Consider the following 20,885-nt stretch of genomic DNA (forward strand, 5'->3'; position numbering starts at 1 on the left):
ACAGAAATAATCATAGCACTCCATGGGAGGCAGTAGAGCATAGCTGTTAGTACTATGGATCCCAAAGGCAGCCTGCCTCGGCCACTCACACGAAGTGTGGTGTTAGAAGCATTACTTCTGTGGCCTTCAGTTTCCTCATTTGTGTTGCCGAATGGAGCTGTTAGTACAGCACAGGGGGCCCAGCGTGCTGTGCCCAAACCCACTGCTTTTTCCATCACACCCTGTTGCGATAGCTGATGTGAAAACTCATCGTGACGGACCAAGTAATTGTTATAAACACCTACAGCCTGAGAATAAATACAGTGATCAAAAGAAGGAATAAGCCCTGGCTGGCGTAGCTCAGTAGATTGAGCGCAGGCTGGGAACCAAAGTGTCCCAGGTTCGATTCCCAGCCAGGGTACATGCCTGGGTTGCAGGCCATAACCCCCAGCAACCACACATTGATGTTTCTCTCTCTCTCTCTAAAAATAAATAAATAAAATATTTTTTTAAAAAAATATCTCAGCAATTATTTGAAATAGTTATCTCAAAGACATGCTCACTCAGTTAAGGTATCCTTACATAAAACAGAACATGTAGAATAAAAGAATTTAACAAGGTTTCAAACAGATGTAAATTTTATAGCAATTTTGTAATACATTGATTATAAATGTATAACCAATAAATTCCTTAGTGTTCATAGAAGGAAACATAACGCAATATAAATTTATCACACTTAAAAGAAGCTTTTGGAATGAAATTAATGCTTAGATACATTAAAAAATGAAACAATTCTTAACTAATCAGAGAAGCCACCTATCACTAAAAAGATCCCAAAGCTAGTAATAAGCAAAATCATCATACTTTTAACAAAATAAAATCTTTAATGCATATCAGTCCCTTAGACTCTGCTTCAGAATTGGTAATAATGACCATTTAGATATCTTAATAGCTTATAGATGAGTATCACATATCTATTCATTTAATAAACATGTGAGCCCTGGCTGGCATAGCTCAGTGGATTCAGCGCGGGCTGCGAAGCAAAGTGTCGCAGGTTCGATTCCCAGTCAGGGTACATGCCTGGGTTGCAGGCCATGACCCCCAGCAACCGCACATTGATGTTTCTCTCCCTCCCTCTCTCTCTCTCTCTCTCTCTCTCCCTCCCTCCCTTCCCTCACTAAAAATAAATAAATAAAATCTTTTAAAAAAAAGAAGGAATAAGTAAAAACAAAGCAACGTTACAAAATACTCATCTTGCCACCTCATTAGGGTAAGCCAGCTATTTCAAGAGGTCTTTTTTTAAACATATCTCAAAACAAAAAACAAAAGTAAGTATCTGTCAGACCACTGCAGGCAGGAAATGCCAGAGATGTTGACCTTCCCCTGGAAACACGTGACTTCCGTTGTTGGCAGTGCGAACCTGGGAACTTCTGTAGGAAGGGCAGGAGCCTATCTTAGTTATCATGAGGCCCCGCGAGTATCCAGCTTTAAATCATGCGAGTCTTCATAGATTACAGTCAGAGCTGCAGAGATAGTAAATTAAGTTAAAGAGAGTAAACTTCCTTTTCTTTTTTTAAATTTTTTAAAGATTTATTTATTTATTTTGGGGGAGAGAGGGGAGGGAGAAAGAGAGAGAGAGAGAGAAACATCCATGTGCAGTTGCTGGGGGCTGTGGCCTGCAACCCAGGCATGTGCCCTGACTGAGAATCGAACCTGCAACACTTTGGTTCGCACCCCATGCTCAATCCACTAAGCTACGCCAGCCAGGGCTTATAAAGTCCCTTTTCAAGTAATACTTGATCTACCCACCTACTGAAGCCTAGGTTCTGAGGGAGATCTCAGCTGAAATAAACAGCAAAATCTACATGTTCGTGTAACTGTAGGACGTCAAAACGATCGATTGATTCAGTCAAATATGTGTTTATTTTTTAAAAATTTGAAACAGAACAAAAGCAAAAGAAAACTGCTTATTTGCATTGAATCGATGAAACTGGTGAAGTGAAGCTTTCTTTAGTTTCCTTTTGTTTTTGCTTTGATTCTGTTTTTATTAACATTGTTTTCTTATTTGACAGAATCCATCAGGGGTTTTCACCACTAAGAAACCCAACTCAAGTTCGTGACTTCATTCCCTCAGTTTCAAATATCTCTACACGCTCCAGATCTGTAGGACCACCCCTTCTCTGGATGGTTTTTTCCATTGCAGTTAGCACAAAATCCAAACTCCTGTCTGTAGTTCCTGTTTCTTTTGAAATTCATATGGCAACTCAATCCATGGACTCGGGAAAGGAGATGATGATACTTTCCTGCAAGTGCTCTTTTGAGCTATAAAAATATTTGAGCATCGTTTCCATGCCCAGCTGCCTGCTTCACCTATCTAGTTCAGTGACCCAGAGGCAACTCAAATTTTGTCCAAAAAAGTACTTGATTTCTGTCCTATCCCGGCCCTTCTTTCTCGTTACAGTAAATGGGAACACCGTCCAAACTATTGCCTGGGACAGAAACTTGCAATCCTTGATCCCTTTGGTTCCTTCGCTCCGTGGCCTGTAACTAATTCATCACTAATTCTTTTGTGTTTCATCTTGAAACATGTATCTTACTTAACTCTGGCCCCTACTTTTCATCTCTATCGCCACCAGCATAGGCCAAGTCCTAGCCATCTCTCCACCTGAACCAACCCACCAATCTCTACAGGATCTCCCTGTTTGCATGCTTCCTTCCACTCGAAAGCTTCTCTGGCCCATTCTCCAAATAGTAGAGTTTTTTTTTTAACTATAAATAAGACCCAGTTACTTCCTTCTCTAAATAGGTTTTTTCCATTGCAATTAATATGAAATCCCAGCTCCTGCCTGTAGTTCCTGTTTTTTTTGTTTTTTTAATTCATATGGCAATGCAATCCATTCACTCGGGGAAGGATACTTTCCTCATGATGATACTTTCCTCAAAGTGCTTTTTTTAGCTGTAATCATGCTTCCTCGGACTACAAGCATGTCATAGGGTCTCGTCCGCACTAAAAGCAATGGCAGGGAAAAAAACTGGAGAGGTTTGTATTTTTGTACAACGAAAATGAAAAGATGAGGAGTAGTTTAGGCACATTGATACAGAGAACAGAGGGATGCCAGGGCAGAGGAGATTGGGGTGTGGGTGGAAAAGCTGAAAGGATCGAGAACTACAGACGAGTAGTTATAATACAGTCACTGGGATATAAAATGCAGCATACGGAATACGGTCAGTAATACTGTAATAACTATTAGGGGTCCAGGTGGGTGCTGGAAATATCGGGGGAGCACTTTGTGAAGCATGCGATTATCTAACCACTGTGCTGTACACCTAAAACTAATACAGAATAATATTAAATGTAAGCAATACTTTAAATAATAACAAATAAATGAAAGGAAGGGTAACTAAGGCAACTGGGAACATCCATGTAAGAAATCAGTTCAAATGTGAAGATCATGCTTCCGTTGTCAACTTGGGGATCTAGCAACCACGTTACATGTGGTTTTAAGGGAAATGTACTTGAACATGAAAACACAGTCAATATATTTATGTAAGTTATGAATGCGATCTTCATAGAATTTGGGGGAAAGCTTTGCATGAATGCTGGTTATAACCTGAGCAGCGTGTGAACTGTTGTATTACAGTAGAGGCCAATGCACTTTTTCTGTACAGCGATAGGGGGTCATGTGACTTTGTACAGCCGTGTGGTCCCTGCTGTAGCAGCTCAGCCCTGCTCTTGCGGGGCGACATCATAAACAGTTTGTGAAGAAATGACCGTCGCTGTGTTCCACAAAGCTTTACTTAGGGGTGTTGAAATGTGAATTTTTGATGACTTTCATGGGTCACAAAACAGTATCCTCCTTGATTTTTCCCAACTATTTAGAAATGTATCAACCATTCTTAGTCACGGACCCAATTTTCTTTATATAAACTCTAAATCTTGTCCATTTAAACTCCAAATTAAAGACTGGTTTTGGGGTTTTTTTTTGTTTTTGTTTTGTTTTGTTTTGTTTTGTTTTTGCTTTTATTTTATTTTATTAATATATTTTATTGATTATGCTATTACAGTTGTCCCATTTCCCCCTTCTCTCCCCTCCACCCTGTACCCCCTCTCCCACCCACATCCCCCCCTTAGTTCATGTCCATGTGTCATACTTGTGAGTTCTTTAGTTTCTACATTTCCCGTACTATTCTTGCCCTCCCCCTGTCTATTTTCAACGTACATTCTATGCTACTTATTCTCTATACCTTTTCCCCCTCTCTCCTCCTCCCACCCCCCTGCTGCTAGCCCTCCATATGATCTCCATTTCTGGGGTTCTGTTCCTATTCTAATTGTTTACTTAGTTTCTTTTGGTTTTGCTTTAGGTGTGGTTGTTCATAATTGTGAGTTTGCTGTCCTTTTACTATACATGTCTTTTCTTTATCTTCTTTTCTTAGATAAGTCCCTTTAGCATTTCATAAAATAAGGGTAAAGACTGATTTTTTTTAATCTGAACTGAATTTACAAACAACACATAGTTCAACTTCGTGAACACAATTCCGAAATAGGAGGATGTATTAACTACGTTTTAGTTGAAGATATGAAGATATCACTGTGAACATATTATCCTAGTGAGTGGGAGAGAGTAGGTCTGACCCTATCCCCACCTGCAAGGTAATTCCCAATTTTTCCTTCCTAGATCACCCATCTAGTGTTTTGAAGGTGAGACCCAATGTTATATTTCCCATATTTTCAAAAACTGCTCCCCAAAACACACCTGTAAGCACGACACAGTAACACGCATGCACACACAAATAGAAGATACTCAAACGACTCAATAACTACTAGAAGAATCAATGAAGGTAGCTAGCAACACAGCAGGATACACTATGGCAAAGTGGTTCAGAACATGCATTTTAACATAAAAAAAAAATTATTCTGAACACCAGATCTCTGACTGTATCAATGCAACCTTGGAAATGTTTCTTAATTCCCCCTTTCCTCATTTTCTTCATCTGTTCAGGAATAATAAAAATGGTGTCTACCTCAGGATTTCTATGCGGCGAAAATCAGATAATAACAGTAGTTTGCACTACACATTCTCAGTAGTAAATGAATAACATTGGCATAATACAGGGATCTAATCAATTCGCTCCTTCGTGTGTTTATTAATTCAAGAAGTCTATCAGGAATTGTTCCAAATTTCAAAAATATAAAATCCCAGTCCTTGTCCTGAAGGAATGCACAGTGTTGTAGAGGAGAAAGAGAAGTCAACAATAGCTATAGTGTGCATCGGAAGTCACAGTGGTACAGAGGCAGGGAGCTCATACTGGGACGACTTCATAGACCAGCGAGGCTGGGCTAAGTTTTGGGAAATCAATGATACTGAGTTGGATGATAGCGGGGCTGGAAGATAAGAGAGAAGTCAGGGCAATCAGCATTTTATGTCTGATTTTTCGTACTGGTCTCCCCGTTGATTTTCCTGATTTATATTCCCTCCTATACTTTCACAAACTTTTTTCAGTATTTTATTGTTATTCTACTATGGCTGCGCCAATTTTCCCCATTGCTCTCCTCCGCCCAGCCCACCCCTGTGCTCGTTTCATTCTTAAATCATGAAGTTGCGTTGGATCCCTCCCGCTTGTCTGCGCATGTCTTCATGGTCCCTTTTCTGTCCATTTTATTTGGGTTTACCAATGTTGCTCTTTTTCTGACTTCCTAAAATGAGCACTTTGCACCTGAATTTTAAGCATTTATTTTTTCTAATATTCTTAAGGCTACAAGTTTTTCTCACAACAAATTTTCTCTATTTCACAAGATTTTATAAATGATATTTCAGTCACATTCCCTTCCAAGGGTATTTTTGTTTTCTTTTCATTATGATTTTTTTCCTCATGAGTTTTTTAGCAGCAAGTAGTCTTTTAAAAAAATTATCAGGCCCTGGCTGGCGTAGCTCAGTGGATAGAGCGCAGGCTGCGAACCAAAGTGTCCCAGGTTCGATTCCCAGCCAGGGTACATGCCTGGGTTGCAGGCCATAACCCCCAGCAACCGCACATTGATGTTTCTCCCTCTCTCTCTCTCTCTCTATCTATCTCCTTCCCTTCCCTCTCTAAAAATAAATAAATAAAATATTTTAAAAAATATCAGATGGTGGGACTGTTGTAATGTTTATATTTTTTACTAATTTCTAACCTAATTGTCTTGTGGTCAGAGATTTCATATGCCTGGAACCTGTTCTCTGATGTTTGTTGGAACTTTCCTTAGGGCCTAATATGTGATCGGTTTTTGTTAATATTCCATGGGTGCTTGAAGGAAAGTCTGTCCAAAAATTGTGGGTGGCATTGTTACAGAACAGAGCGGGGGCGGGGGGGGGGGGGGGGGAACTATATAACAGACCCCCCCTTTTTTTCTCCAGGGGTTCCTCCCCACCTATTGGGTTCGTTTTGCCTACCACTTGAGGAAAGATGTCTCTTAATACCAGAGATCAGTGAAAAGGAAAGGAATGTATTATTTATTTGAAATAACACAAACTGAAGTTCCCCACAAATGCACACAGTCCTCCCAGCACCCTCCACGTGGCAAAAGGGAGCACCTCCAAAGCCCCGTGGCCCTGACTCTCACCCAAGTTGCACGGTCCCAACCAAGACACCAAAGCCGCGTGGTCCTAAACAGACGCGCGGTCCCAAAAAGAGAGACGCCCAAAGGCTGCCGTGCCTCCCTTTAAATCCCGGCGCCAGTCTTCCCCTGCAGCCCCATTTCCAGCTCCTCTCACCATTGGCCACAGCTGCCTGCATTCCGGGCAGGTGTGGCCCTGTGGTGTGGAGCCAATGATCTCCAAGCTCTTCTGGACCCCATTACAAATCCCTGTTTGGGGCTCCCCTCTTGGCTGCACCCTGTTACAGCATGAGCCTCTATATGCAACCATAAATGACACTTTTGTCTATTTAACCCATCAATGATTAATAAAGACATGTTGAATTTTTCCTGATGACAGTGGATGCATAATTTTAAGTACCTTCCTGCATATCGACACCATGTGAAATTCAAACTTCTTACCCAAGGCCTTCTCTAATTGTACCCTAGGCTCCAAATGTACTAATCTTACATCCGTTTTTTACTTTTTTAAACTTATCCCGTAACTTACCTTACTTTGCTCATTTATCTCTGAGCATAATGCACTTGCTTCAGTCTTTGGATATATAATTCCCTCCCTTATACCTCCTGTGTATATATTTCTCAGCATTTAGGTGAAACGTTCACTAAATTTACCTCTACAAAACTATACCTGATTGCTCCATTTCATCCTGATTAGTCTCTTAATATTAATCTGCAAATGTATTTTATACCACATTTCTATATTTATTTTTTTAAAGATTTTATTTATTTGTTTTTAGAGAGGGGAAGGGAGGGAGAAAGAGAGAGAGAGAAACATCAATGTGTGGTTGCCTCTCACGTGGCCCCCACTGGGGACTCAGCCCGCAACCCAGGCATGTGCCCTGACTGGGAATCAAACCTGCGATGCTTTGGTTCGCAGCCCCGCGCTCCATCCACTGAGCTACGCCAGCCAGGGCTTATTTAAAATTCTTCTAATTTTCTTTTCTCTAGATTTCTTATGCTACAGAAAAAAGTTTGCAATTGTGATGTTTCATTTCAAAGCTTAGACCATGAAATTATTCTGGGATATGTTGAATCTGTCTGTGGAGTTCCTTAAAAAATGCTAGGTAGAAGTATTTTGAATGATACCAGTTGTCGAAAATATTTAGAGGAAACACTATCTATTAATAAATAGAACTATCTACTAATAAATAGTCTGAGTCATAAAAATTGAGGTCTCTAAAAAAATTCTGTTTTTAGCTGTAATGATGATTGCATGACTGAAGCAATTCTAACGTGTCGATAGAGAATGTTTTCAAGGCCAAATTTGCATGATTTGCAGGGCTGTTGTCTCATTACTATAAAGTATGATGTAGTTCCAGTAATCATAGTATTTACAATGAGATACAGGCTACATGTGGGATATTTAAGTTCACCGATACATAGGGGTAGTGGCACTATTTAATGCAAAGGAGTCCAAAGATCAATCAGCTGTTACATACTAAGTAGCTCTAGATGTAAGGCAGTTGGTGCTGTGGGAGACAGAAAGAAACAGACATACATCGCTTATGACCTAGTTGAAATGATGAGAAAAATAAACTTGAAAAAAAAACTAGCAGCCCTGGCTGGCATAGCTCAGTGCATGGAGTGCGGGCTGCGAACCAAAGTGTCGCAGGTTCGATTCCCAGCCAGAGTACATGCCTGGGTTGCAGGCCATGACCCCCAGCAACCGCACATTGATGTTTCTCTCTCTCTCTCTCTCTCTCTCTTCCTCCCTTCCCTCTCTAAGAAATAAATAAATAAAATCTTTAAAAAAAGAAAAAGAAACTAGCAGTGAAAGAGACCTCAAATGTGCTCAACAAAATCTTTAAGACACTAGTTCTTGACCATTTTAGTTCATTCATATCAGTAAAAATCGGATACAAGCTGTGGACTGCCTGCTAATAAGGATGCCAACAACATTTTAGATGATTCAAGAACCTCATGAAACCCTTTTATGAAACCTTTTGAGAGTCAGAAATGAAGATAGAAGAAGAGTCACTGAATCTGGAGCAGGTAAGATGTGGTGTGAGCCTTAACAGATAAGTAGGATTTGAATAATCAGAGAAAAAAGAAGTGGTCATTCTTAGCCCAGAGAATATAAACAAAAGCATAATGAATAAACGTATTTCAACAAATAGGTTTGAAATAGGGGGTCTCAGTTGGCACATTATGGAAAAAAAATATATAGGTGGATCAGTAAAGTTACAGTATAGATGGCCATATACACCAGGGAGGGAAGTAACCCCTACTTTTTCAAATTAGTTCAGGTCTAGCTTTTTAATAGACACGGCATTGACATAAATGACTGTTTCAAAAGCACAGCAAATTACCCACAGCTTTTACTCATATCAGGATGTCTCTCTTGATTAACTCTGTTTTGGATTGGTCCTGGTGATTCATATTTTAGGGTGTTTGCAAATGTTTGTTCTCTGGCAGAAAGGAGAGCTATAAATGGGCTCAGTCACTATAACACCCAGAAATTAGAGGCATACCTATTACACCGCATCAAAAAATTATAGCAGAACTAAATCACAATTTTCTATATTCACGGAGAGGAAAGGCAGGGGAAAAATACAAAATAGGTCATTTCTGAAATCACTTTCATTTTGTTTTGGGCTACAGTCAGAAAGAGAGGCACATTTTCGTGGAATCTCTCTCGTCCTCTGCCCCAAACACGCAGGGTGGGGGTGAGGGGATTTGATAGCTTAGATGAGCCAGTCTTTTGAGTTGTTTCTACTCCTCTCCAGACAGGTGTGTCTTTCCTCCTCTGGCTTCCCGCCACCCAGCCTCAGGCTTTTCAGAGCCCTCGGGCAACATAAAGAGCTCATACACCCCAATACCTCTTCTCCCTAGACCTCTAACTCTACCCGAGACCACATAATTACATCTGCCTCCTGGACACCACTTGTGTACCTTACAGACACCACAGACTCAACTCATTTCTTTTCTTTTTTTAAAATGCTTTATTTATTTATTTTTAGAAGGAGGGGAAGGGAGAGAGGAAGAGAGGGAAACATCCATGTGTGGTAGCCTCTCATGCGCCCCCTACTGGGGACCTGACCCACAACTAGGGTGTGTGCCCTGACTGGGAATTGAATCGGCAACCCTTTGGTTCTCGGGCAGCGCTCAGTCCACTGAGCCACATCAATGAGGGCACAACTGATTTTTTTTTTCATCAAACTCTTTCTTTCTCTTGTGACCCCTACTTGAAAGCAGCCAAGTTAGCCAGGGCAGGATTCTCTGTCCGGTTTGGCATCTGTTCTCTCTCATCTCTCATATCAGTTCAAAGTCTCATTGATGCTACCTCAGCCAGGTAGCACCCATATGTCTTCGCTTTTCTTTTTTTTTTTTTAGATTTTATTTATTTATTTTTAGAGAGGGAAGGGAAGGAGATAGAGAGAGAGAGAGAAACATCAATGTGCGGTTGCTGGGGGTCATGGCCTGCAACCCAGGCATGTACCCTGACTGGGAATCGAACCTGTGACTGTTTGGTTCGCAGCCCACGCTCAATCCACTGAGCTACGCCAGCCAGGGCTTCACTTTTCTATTGTTGCTACTGCCACTGTCTTAGTTCAGGGTCATGTCATTTCTTATGTCATCACATAAAACCCTTGTCATTTCTTAAGGCCTAGTTCAAATGCTTTATTTTCCAAGATTACTCCATTTCTATTTTTATTAACAGTGATTTGAACAACCTTACACAACTTTGTACTTCTCATATTCTGTTTTATATTATAACTTAGTGGGCTTCCCTTTCATTAAGCTACATTTAGAGTATAGGATTCTCAAGGAGAGAAGGACAAGATCCTAAATATATGTTTAGGAAAATAAATTAAATTTTACTTAATTTTTGCATATGTAAGTTTATAATCTTGTATTATACTGATTTGTGCATGTGATTTCTCCCCCCAATACATTATAAATTATACAAGATGATAAAAGGAGACAAGATTTTGGGTCATGACCATGTATTAGAGTATTATCAAGTTGTATACCTAAAATTTATATAATGTTATTAACCAATGTCACATCAATAAATTTAATGTAAAAATATTCGAATGAGTTTGAAGCATACATCATGAACAGCATGCTAACAAGCATGGTCAGTAATGACAAAGGTAGTGGAATTTTATCACAGGTTTTATAGGAAGACAATGCATAATTTTTTCTGTGCTTTAGCAAGGTAGATCTGATGACAGATTGAAGGATGCAATGAAATAACAAAGACTGGAAGATGAAAATGATCGGAAAGTGTGATTTAGTGGTCCAGGTTAAGGATGTAGCATACATAAAGAGCTCATAATGCTATGGTTTGTTTTTACAATGGGAAGAATTGGTAACCTTATCCTACTAAAGAAAATAGAATTCTTTAAGTTGTCTTCATTTTACTTCCATGTATTATGAAACCACACACCATGCCATACAGATTAGTTGATTAGAGGAATATTTAGTAAGAATCACATGTATGTAAAAGGTACATTCGGGTTTCCAATGGGATGAAGAGAAATAAATGAGACTCAACTATAACGTGAGGGCTTAAATTAAGCTAAGATTACTGTCTACTAATGCTATGGAACTCTACATTATATCAGCCCTGGAGTTTTTAAAATGATCCCAGAGTCTTCTTTAAAGATAAATTTCTTTCATATTGCTATGGGTTAATTATAAGAGCAGCTTTCCTTGTTAGAATATCTATGCGTGTGAAAATTTTAATGGTGCCTGGAAGATTCCCCTCACATCTGCACACATTTTCCCAACAGACGCTCCTTTAATCATTCATTTTATTTCAATACCATCCTTTATTCAGATGCAAATAAATTTGGAGTAACAACTAGTTGAAGTTACCGTATTTTTTGGACTATAAGGCACACCTCCCCCAAATTTGGGAGGAATAATGGTTGTTAACGCTGCTGTTGAGTTCTGTTTACATTTACATTGGTGAAATATTATGTTATTTATGTTATTAAATATTTTACTACATTTTTGCTTCAAATTTTTTTCCCCATTTTCCTTCTCTAAAACTTAGGTGCATCTTATGATCCAAAAATATGGTAATATAGGAAGTAAAGGGAAAAAGGCAGGTTTTGAGTGTAGTGCACAGTATATGTTAAGGTACAACGTAAAATTAAGGCAAGCATTTTGTTAACGACAGTGAATATACATTCATATGTCAACTAGTCTTCACAACTTAGAATTTCTGGCAGACTTCCTGTTTTGTCTGGTTATATATGTATTCATTGTCTTTCTCTTAACCTTCTCATTTGCTGACCAATAGTATTTTCAACTCTATTTTCCTGTTGTTTGCTCACATTTGCATTATTGGCATCATTTTCTTTTTTTTAATTTTTATTTATCGATTTGAGGGAAAGAGAGAGAGAGGGAGAGACATCATTTGTTGTTGCTCTTACATGAATTCATTGGTTGATTCTTGTAGGTGCCCTGACTGGATATCAAACCCACAACTTCAGCATATTGGCACGATGCTCTAACCAAACCAAGTGAGCTACCCAGCCAGGGCGGTACCATTTTCAAGTCACCATTTTATTTTGCAGCAAAACACACACACACATGCACACAGTCAAGTCTCATTATTCACGATAATTACGTTCTGCAAAGTCACCTTGAACCAACGGAAACGTGGCTTCTTTGTAAACTTTAGGACTAGGTTCTGCCAAGCCTCTAGGAACATTGGCATCAACTTATCAATACATAATCTTGTTTTAAAGATGCTATTGTTGAATCGTGAGTCTTGAATTCATGGCCAACAGTACTGCAACTCATGCATAAAATAAGCTCATCCAAAAGCTCCTGTTTTCCTAATGAGCACCACAGCCCCCTGATGCTGGGCAAAGCCAGACGACCATTCAGCTCACGCGTGGGGGCAGTTTTAAACAGCGAAATCACCAATAAAAAGCACACACGTGAAAGAAAGATGACACTACGTAGACTGCAAGGGAGAGCCTCATTTACAGTAGAAGAGCCAAAGCAAGCAGGCGGAGCTTTGCCTGCTGTGACCTCAGCTGGAAACACGCATGCGCAGAGAGACTCAACCCTTTGATGCTCTGCACAACTTGTCAGATAACCACAGAGACACTGGCAATGTTGGCTTTAGGGTTACAAACCCATTTTGGCAAGTAGGTCAATGCAGAGTTCACCAAAAATGATGATGGCCTGCGTATAGGTACAATGACATATATAGTATTGATACTTACTATATAATACATATATGTATACATACACATGAAATATATATAATTCAGTGTCGCAGGTTCGATTCCCAGCCAGGGTACATGCCTGGGTTGCAGGCCATAACCCCCAGCAACTGCACATGGATGTTTCTCTCTCTCTCTCTCTCCCTCCCTTCCCTCTCTAAAAATAAATAAATAAAATCTTTAAAAATATATATATAATTCTATATATGCTTTAACCCATATACATACATATATGCATATACATACAACCCTTAAATACATATAATATGTATAGCATTTCATGCATTGCATTTTACATTATTGTATGTATTTATGAACATATTTTCACCACAAAAGATATTAACATGTTGGAACAATGTTAACAGAAATACCATATCAAAGTACCTAGACACTGTCATTATTTTCTGGTCTTATTTGTATGAAACGCAGAACATTTTAAAGCACCATGTTCTGATCTGAAACAATTTCATTTTCTCATAAGCATCAATTTCCCTGTTGAATATGTAGGCTAATTTTTAATGTGCACCATTTTATCAATGTAAAAGAAATGATTTTAGTATCCTGTAACATGGCCTGGGTAAATATTCTGTCAGATAACACCACCGAAGTGCAAGAATAAAGGAGCTCCGTTGTCCATTTCACACATACAAGAATCTGAGCTGTACGTGGCCTTTACACCACTCAGAACCAATTTCCCTTTGTAGTGTTAGATGAAGAGGTGGCAATTTAGTGTGACTACAGTCTCTGGGGAAGAAGAAACGGTGGGGGGTGGTGATGGATGGAAAGGTAGAAATAGATTTCGTTCACTTGCTAACTTGTGACTATCTGGTGGGAAGTAGCATGTTAGCGTATGCGGACATTCAGAACAGACGCTGTGATTATAAGACTTCTGCATGGAGGACGTGTAGCCCTAAGCTTAAGAGGCTGTAGTTGAAATCTCTCAAGGTAACAGAGGGCAGAGCTCTGAGGACTGAGGTGGAGAGCACACAGGGTGGCCCCATGGCAGAGAAACACGGGCCGGAACAACCCAATTGAAACCACAGCTCTAAAACTGCAATTTCTCCGAGTCTAAAAAAATCCACAAAAGCTGGAGATGTTTGACATTTAGGTGGTGCCCACTGTTTCATTTTTATTTAACCTGCAAATGCTTTTGATTGTCATAATTTTCATACGGTCTTAAAAAGGCATTTTAATATTGTGTTTATGAAGGCGTAAATGGGTTTTGAAAAGAACAAACACCAGAAACAAAAAGCTTTTATGGGCCTTTTCATTTTAGCAAACATCACCAAGAACCCCGGTGACTTCTGCCATAGCTAAATTAATCTTAATGAAGTTTAATTGAAAGTAGGCTTTGTTTCTGGTGCTTGGAAATTTAAATGAATATACAAAGCTTACTAATTGCTGAGAACTATAATGCATTTACATGTATATTCAGGCTTACCAAATTTGATTTGATTTTTTTTTGAGAAGTTTAATTTCAATTTTTATTTTTCAATTACAGTTTAATTTCAATATTACTTTGTATTGGTTTCAGGTGTCCAACATTATAGGAGACCATTCTGTGTGGCTTGGGCCCAGCTGCCAGTGGAAAGCAAGGTCCAATGCACAGGACCCACGCCCACGGATAGGTTCTCCCGTGGGGAATCAGGCCTATAATTACCTAGGCTGTTTTGAGACTTGCTTTTGCTAAAACTCCCTCACCCTGAATTGAGGCAGCAAGTGCTTAGTGTAACTTCCTCAAATCCATGCTAAAACCCCCCAGTATGGACTGTAATTGGTTCCACTACTTCTCCCTTTTCATTTGCAAATACCCCTCTTCTGTGATGTGATTAGCAGCATTGGCTCCTTTGTTTTCTGTATAAGGTAACCCCCTAAAGCAAACCGGTGCATAGTCAATGAGGACCATCGTGTAATGTCCCAGAAAAGAAATGAAGGCCTGTCATGGCTGAGGCCTTGGCTTTTGCTCCCCTTGAGAGAAAAGCCATGCTCGCCCTTTTCCTCCACAGGACTCAGGAGTCCGTGTGAATGTCTCTCCCCCATCCACAACGTGGCGGACCCCACGAGCTGGGGTCCCCATCACAACATAGAGGTTACACAATCATATATTTTTCATAGCGGCTCCCCCAGTATTTCTAGTCCCCACCTGACACCATGCATGGTTATCACAATATCATTGACTATATTCCCTATGCTGCAATTTACATCCTCTTGACTATTGTGTAACCCCCAACCTATACTTCTCAGTCCCTTTACCTTTTTCATCCAGTCCCCCACCCCCCTTCCCTCTGGCAACTATCAGTCTGTTCTCTGTGCTTATGAGTCTGTTTCTATTTTATTTTTTCATTTACTTAGTTCTTCAGATGCCACACATAAGTGAAATCGCATGGTTTTTGTCTTCAGTCAAATTTGATTTTAAAGCATTATCTAGCTAAGGGATTTTTAGATGTGTTGACAAGTGCAAAGACTGGTTTGTGGTTTTATTGATTTTCTGTTATTTTCTAGTCCCCCCCTCATTAAACTGTGTTTTAATTTGGGGGGTATTTTTTTTCCTTCTGTTGGATTTAAACTTGTTTTTCTTCTTTTTCCAGTGTCCTCAGTTAGAAGTTTGGATTATTTTTTGAAGGCTGTCCTCTGTCTGATTCTAAGCATTTACAGCTCTACACTGCCATGTAAACATTGCTTTAGCTTTAGCCCATGTGTTTGTATGTTCTGTCTTTTTCATTTATCTCAATGTATTTCTAAGTTCCTTTCTTAATTTCTCTTGGTTACTTATGTATTATTTCCACATATTTATGAGTTTCCCAAATTTCTCCCTTTTTGCTGTTGATATCTAATTGCATTCCATTGTCTTTTTTTAATATTTTATTTATTTATTTTTAGAAAGGGAAGGGAGGGAGAGAGAGAGAGAGAGAGAGAGAGAGAGAGAGAGAAACATCAATGTGCGGTTGCTGGGGGTCATGGCCTATAACCCAGGCATGTGCCCTGACTGGGAATCGAACCTGCGACACGTTAGTTCGCAGCCCACGCTCCATCCACTGAGCTACGCCAGCCAGGCATTCCATTGTCTCTGAAGAACATATTAATGTTATTTAAACTACGGAGTTTGCAAGTGTACCATTCTCTGATGAACCATCTATATATTGCATTGTGTTTACCAACCATTAGAAAATACCAAAAGCCAAAACAGATGGGGCATTTTACATGGATGACAAGAAGAGAATGAGGGATAGAAAATCAAAACTTGTAACAAATTCAGCCACTGCCCTTTTAATGAAAGCTAAGGTTGATTTCTTTTTTTATGTCCAGCAGATATTCTCAATCTGTTAAGGAAAGAGTAAAATTTTCCTTTAAGAAGAATGACATGAAAATAAGAAACAGAGGAACACAGTTTTAAAAAAAGGGCAATAAATATGTAACTATCCATAATCACTTTAAATGTAAATGATCCCAATGTCCCAACTAAAAGACATAGGGCAGATGAATGGATAAGAAGACATGACCCACACATAAGCTATCTCCAAGAGACCCACCTCAGCACGAAAGATACACACAGGCTAAAAGTAAAGAAGTAGAGAAAGGTATTTCATGCACATGGAAAAGGAGAAAAAGCAGGGGTATCAATGCTTCTATCTGACAAAATACACTTTAAAGCCAAGGCTATAGTAAGAGACAAAGAAGGACACTACAACTACATAATGATAAAGGGAGTAACTCAAAAAGAGGACATAACCCTTATAAACATGTATGCACCAAACATTCGAGAATCTAAACATATAAAGCAAATCCTAAGGACTAAATGGAGAGATGGACGGTAATACAGTCATAGCAATGGATTTTCATACTCCATTGACATCAATGGATACACATTCTACACAGAAAAATCAAGGAGATGATAGCCTTAAATGACACACTAGATCTCATGGATTTCATTGATCTCTTCAGAGCATTTTGCCCCCACAGAAGCAGAATATATACTCTTTTCAAGTGCAGATGAAACATTTTCTAGGAAAGACCCATGTTCAGACAGGAAATAAGTTTCAATAAATTTAAGAAGATTTAAATCCCATCAGGCATCTGTTCTGACCCCCGATGGTGTGGCACAAGAAACCATACACAAGGGAAAAACTAAAAAGACACACAAAGGCACGGAAACTAAATAGCATGTTACTAAACAATGAATGCGTCAACAATGAGATCAAGGGGGAAAGTCAAAAGATACCTTGATACACGTGAAAATGAGAACACAGCCACCCCAAACCTATCGCACACAGCAAGGGCAGACCTAAGATGGAAACTCATAGCATTACAGGATTATACCTCAAGAACCAAGGAAAATGTCAAATAAAACATCTTACTTTACCCTCAAAGGAACTAGAAAAAAGAACAACAAACAAAACCCAGAGTAAGCGGAACAAAAGAAATATTAAAAGTCAGAGTAGAAATACATGAAATAAAGTCTAAAAAACAATACAAAAAATCAGTGAAACCATGAGCTGGTTCTTTGTAAAGATAAACAGGATTAGCCCTGGCTGGCGTAGCTCAGTGGATTGAGTGCGGGCTGTGAACCAAAGTGTCGCGGGTTCGATTCCCAGTCAGGGCACATGCCTGGGTTGCAGGCCACGGCCCCCAGCAACCGCACATGGATGCTTCTCTCTCTTTCTATCTCCCTCCATTCCCTCTCTAAAAATAAATAAATAAAATTTAAAAAGAAAGAAAAAAAGAAAGAGACTTCGTTAAAAAAAAAGATAAACAGGATTGAAATACCTTTAATTACACTCATTATGAAATAAGCATAGGGGCCCAAACAAATAAAATCAGAAAGGAAAACAGAGAAGTAACAACTGACAGCAAAAAATGACAAAGGATTATATGAAATTATTGTGAACAACTATACGCCAACAAATTAGACAATCTGGAGGAATGGATAAATTTCTAGAAACATACAATCTTCCAAAACTGAATCAGGAAGAATAAAAAATCTGAATAGACAGACTACAACTAATGAAATTGAATCAATGATAGAAAAATTCCCAGAACACATAAGTGCTGGACCAGATGGCTTGCCAAACATCAAACAAAGAACTAACACCTGTCTTTCTCAAACTATTCCAAAAAATCCAAGAAGAGAGCAGATTCTCCTAAGCTCATTTTATGAGGTCAGCATTATCCTAATTCCAAAACCAGATAAAGACACTACAAAGAAAGAAAATTATACATCAATATCCCTGAGGAACATGAATGCTAAAATCATCAAAAGAATATTAGCAAACTCAATCCAATAATACATTAAAAAATCATATATTATGATCAAGTGCAATTTACTCTGGGGATGTAAGGTTGGTACAATATCTGAAAAATCAGTAAATGTGATACACCAGATAAACAAAATTAAGTACAAAAATTGCATGATCATATTAATAGATGCAGAAAAAACATTTCATAAAATCCAGCACCCATTTAAAATAAAACTCACAGCAAAGGGGGAATAGAGGGAACATTCCTCAACATAATAAAGGCTATCTATGACAAATCCACAGCTATAGTCATTCCAAAAGGGCAAAAACTAAAAGCTTTTTCCTTAAAATCAGGAAAAATCCAAAGATGTCTGCTTTCATCACTTTTATTCAACATAGTACTTGAAGTCCTAGCCACAGGAATCAGATAAGAAGAAATAATAAATGGCATATAGAAAGGAAGAAGTAAAACTGTCATTATTTGCAGATAACATGATACTATGCATGCAAAACCCTAAAGAGCTCACCAAAAACCTACTAGAACTGATAAATGAATTTAGTAAGGTCACAAGATATGAAATAAATATCCAGAAACCAGTGCATTTTTGAACACTAATAATAAAGTATCAGAAAAACTATCTCATTCACAATTTCTTTAAAAAGAATAAAACACCTAGGAATAAATTTAAACCAAGGATGTAAAAACTTTTACTCAGAAAATGATGACACCTGAAGCAAGAAACTGAAGAAGATACAAATAAGTAGAAGCATACACCATGTTCATGGATAGGAAGAATTAACATCATTAAAACGTCCATAATACCCAAAGCAAGCTACAGATTCAATGCAATTCTTATCAAGACACCAATGACGTATGGCAAAGAAATAGGACAAATATTACCCAAATGTATATGGAACCACAAAACACCCTAAATAACCACGGTAATCTTGGAAGAAAGAATAAAGTTGGAGGAATCATGATACCTGCCATCAAACTATACTACAAGACCAGATTAATCCAAAAAACATGGTGACAGCATAAAAACAGACAGATCAATGAAACAGAATAGAAAACCCAGAAATAAACCCACTACTTTATGGTCAATTAATATCTGACGAAGGAGGCTAAAACATTTGTTCCTGGTTACAGCACTACTACCAAGTGGCAGAACCCACTTTTTCTCTCTGTGGACAGAATTCCGCTACCCACTGCAGGGCACAGAGAATAACGTGCAATATGTCAGTTCTCTCTCCACTATTACCTACCTGGGGCAAAGTTGATCCCAGTGACGTGCTGGGAAAATTGCCACATGGATATTCTTATAGATGTGTATATACTGTTATTTATAGATGACAACCTAATCACTGTTTCTCCCTTAACTCAGCTGTGAGTGGTTTTAGCTCCCAGTACGTAATATTAAAAAGGTAGAATATTTGTACATAGTTTGATATACTATCTTCAGACAGCAAACTGAGCCTCCAAATAAAGACTAAAGTGTTTCAGTTTTATATCAGTCTTTCTTAAATTGTGGTCTGTGGGCTACTTAAGAAGGGAATCGCCTACAGTGATTGTTGAAATGGCAGATTTCTGGACCTTGCCTCAGAACTGCTGGATGAGAATCTGAAGTTTTACTAAGTAGCACATGCTCACTAAAGTTTGAGGATAGTTTACCATTAGAAGGAAGAGTTTGGCCCTGGCTGGCGTAGCTCAGTGGATTGAGCTCAGGCTGGGAACCAAAGTGTCCCAGGTTCGATTCCCAGCCAGGGCACATGCCTGGGTTGCAGGCCACGGCCCCCAGCAACTGCACATTGATGTCTCTCTCTCTCTCTCTCTCTCTCTCTCTCCACCTCCCTCCCTTCTCTCTCTAAAATAAATAAATAAAATCTTAAAAAAAAAGAAGGAAGAGTTTGAATACCAAGACAGGTACAACAATCAAATTTCGAGGGAAATAAGAGGGAAATCAGTGGGGAGGATTTGTAGACCATCCTTAATGAATTTACCTGTAAAGTGGAATGAAAATGGAATTAAAATGAAGGAATGATCTCTCAAAATCAAATTAGCCAACAAAGTAGTCTTCAAACATATTTGCTGCACATAATGCCTACAAAAAGTTTGAAAATCGATGTACAGATTGATACAAAGCTCACATGTAAAATATCATACATATAAACAGTTGCAAAAGATACCATCTCCAACATATTTGTCAATTTTTGTATTTCAAAATAAATCTTTGAAATAATTCTTTCAAATATATTTAATGAATGGTAAATGCTGTGGTAATTAGATAACTGTCATTTATTTAGTAATACAGAAAAAAAACTCTTAACAGCAGAAATTTTAAATAGTTCATTTTCTCTTTGAAACTATATTTTGATTTCAATTTCATAATGTAATATATTTTTTACTGAAAATATGTTGATTGTTTGATCATAATTGCTACAAAAATACCTATATATTTGAGTTTTTAAAATTTTTTTGACTCTAGTGAAATTTTTCAATGAGAGATCCTTATAATTATTAGTATAGTAATTAAACAAAATAACCTAGTTGCATTTTGTATTTGTAAAGTATATTAAACAAACATAAAAATTGTATTGAGAATGCATTACTAGCAGAGACACATGGGACTGTTTTGGTACTCAATTCATGTATTAACAATGAATATTACTTTTTGCTAGAATGAGACAAGAGTTAGAATCATTTCTTTTTCTCCATTTGTTTTTGCAGATCTGACCAATAGAAAGAAAAATCTGTTCACCTAAATAAGTGGATATAGAAGGAAGGAGTTTGGTTATAGCAATGTCATTCAATTATCTGACCTTCTGTTGCAGGAGTCAGAAAACTAC

The sequence above is a fragment of the Phyllostomus discolor genome, chromosome X, assembly GCF_004126475.2.
Source record: "Phyllostomus discolor isolate MPI-MPIP mPhyDis1 chromosome X, mPhyDis1.pri.v3, whole genome shotgun sequence".
Classification (NCBI taxonomy): Eukaryota; Metazoa; Chordata; class Mammalia; order Chiroptera; family Phyllostomidae; genus Phyllostomus; species Phyllostomus discolor.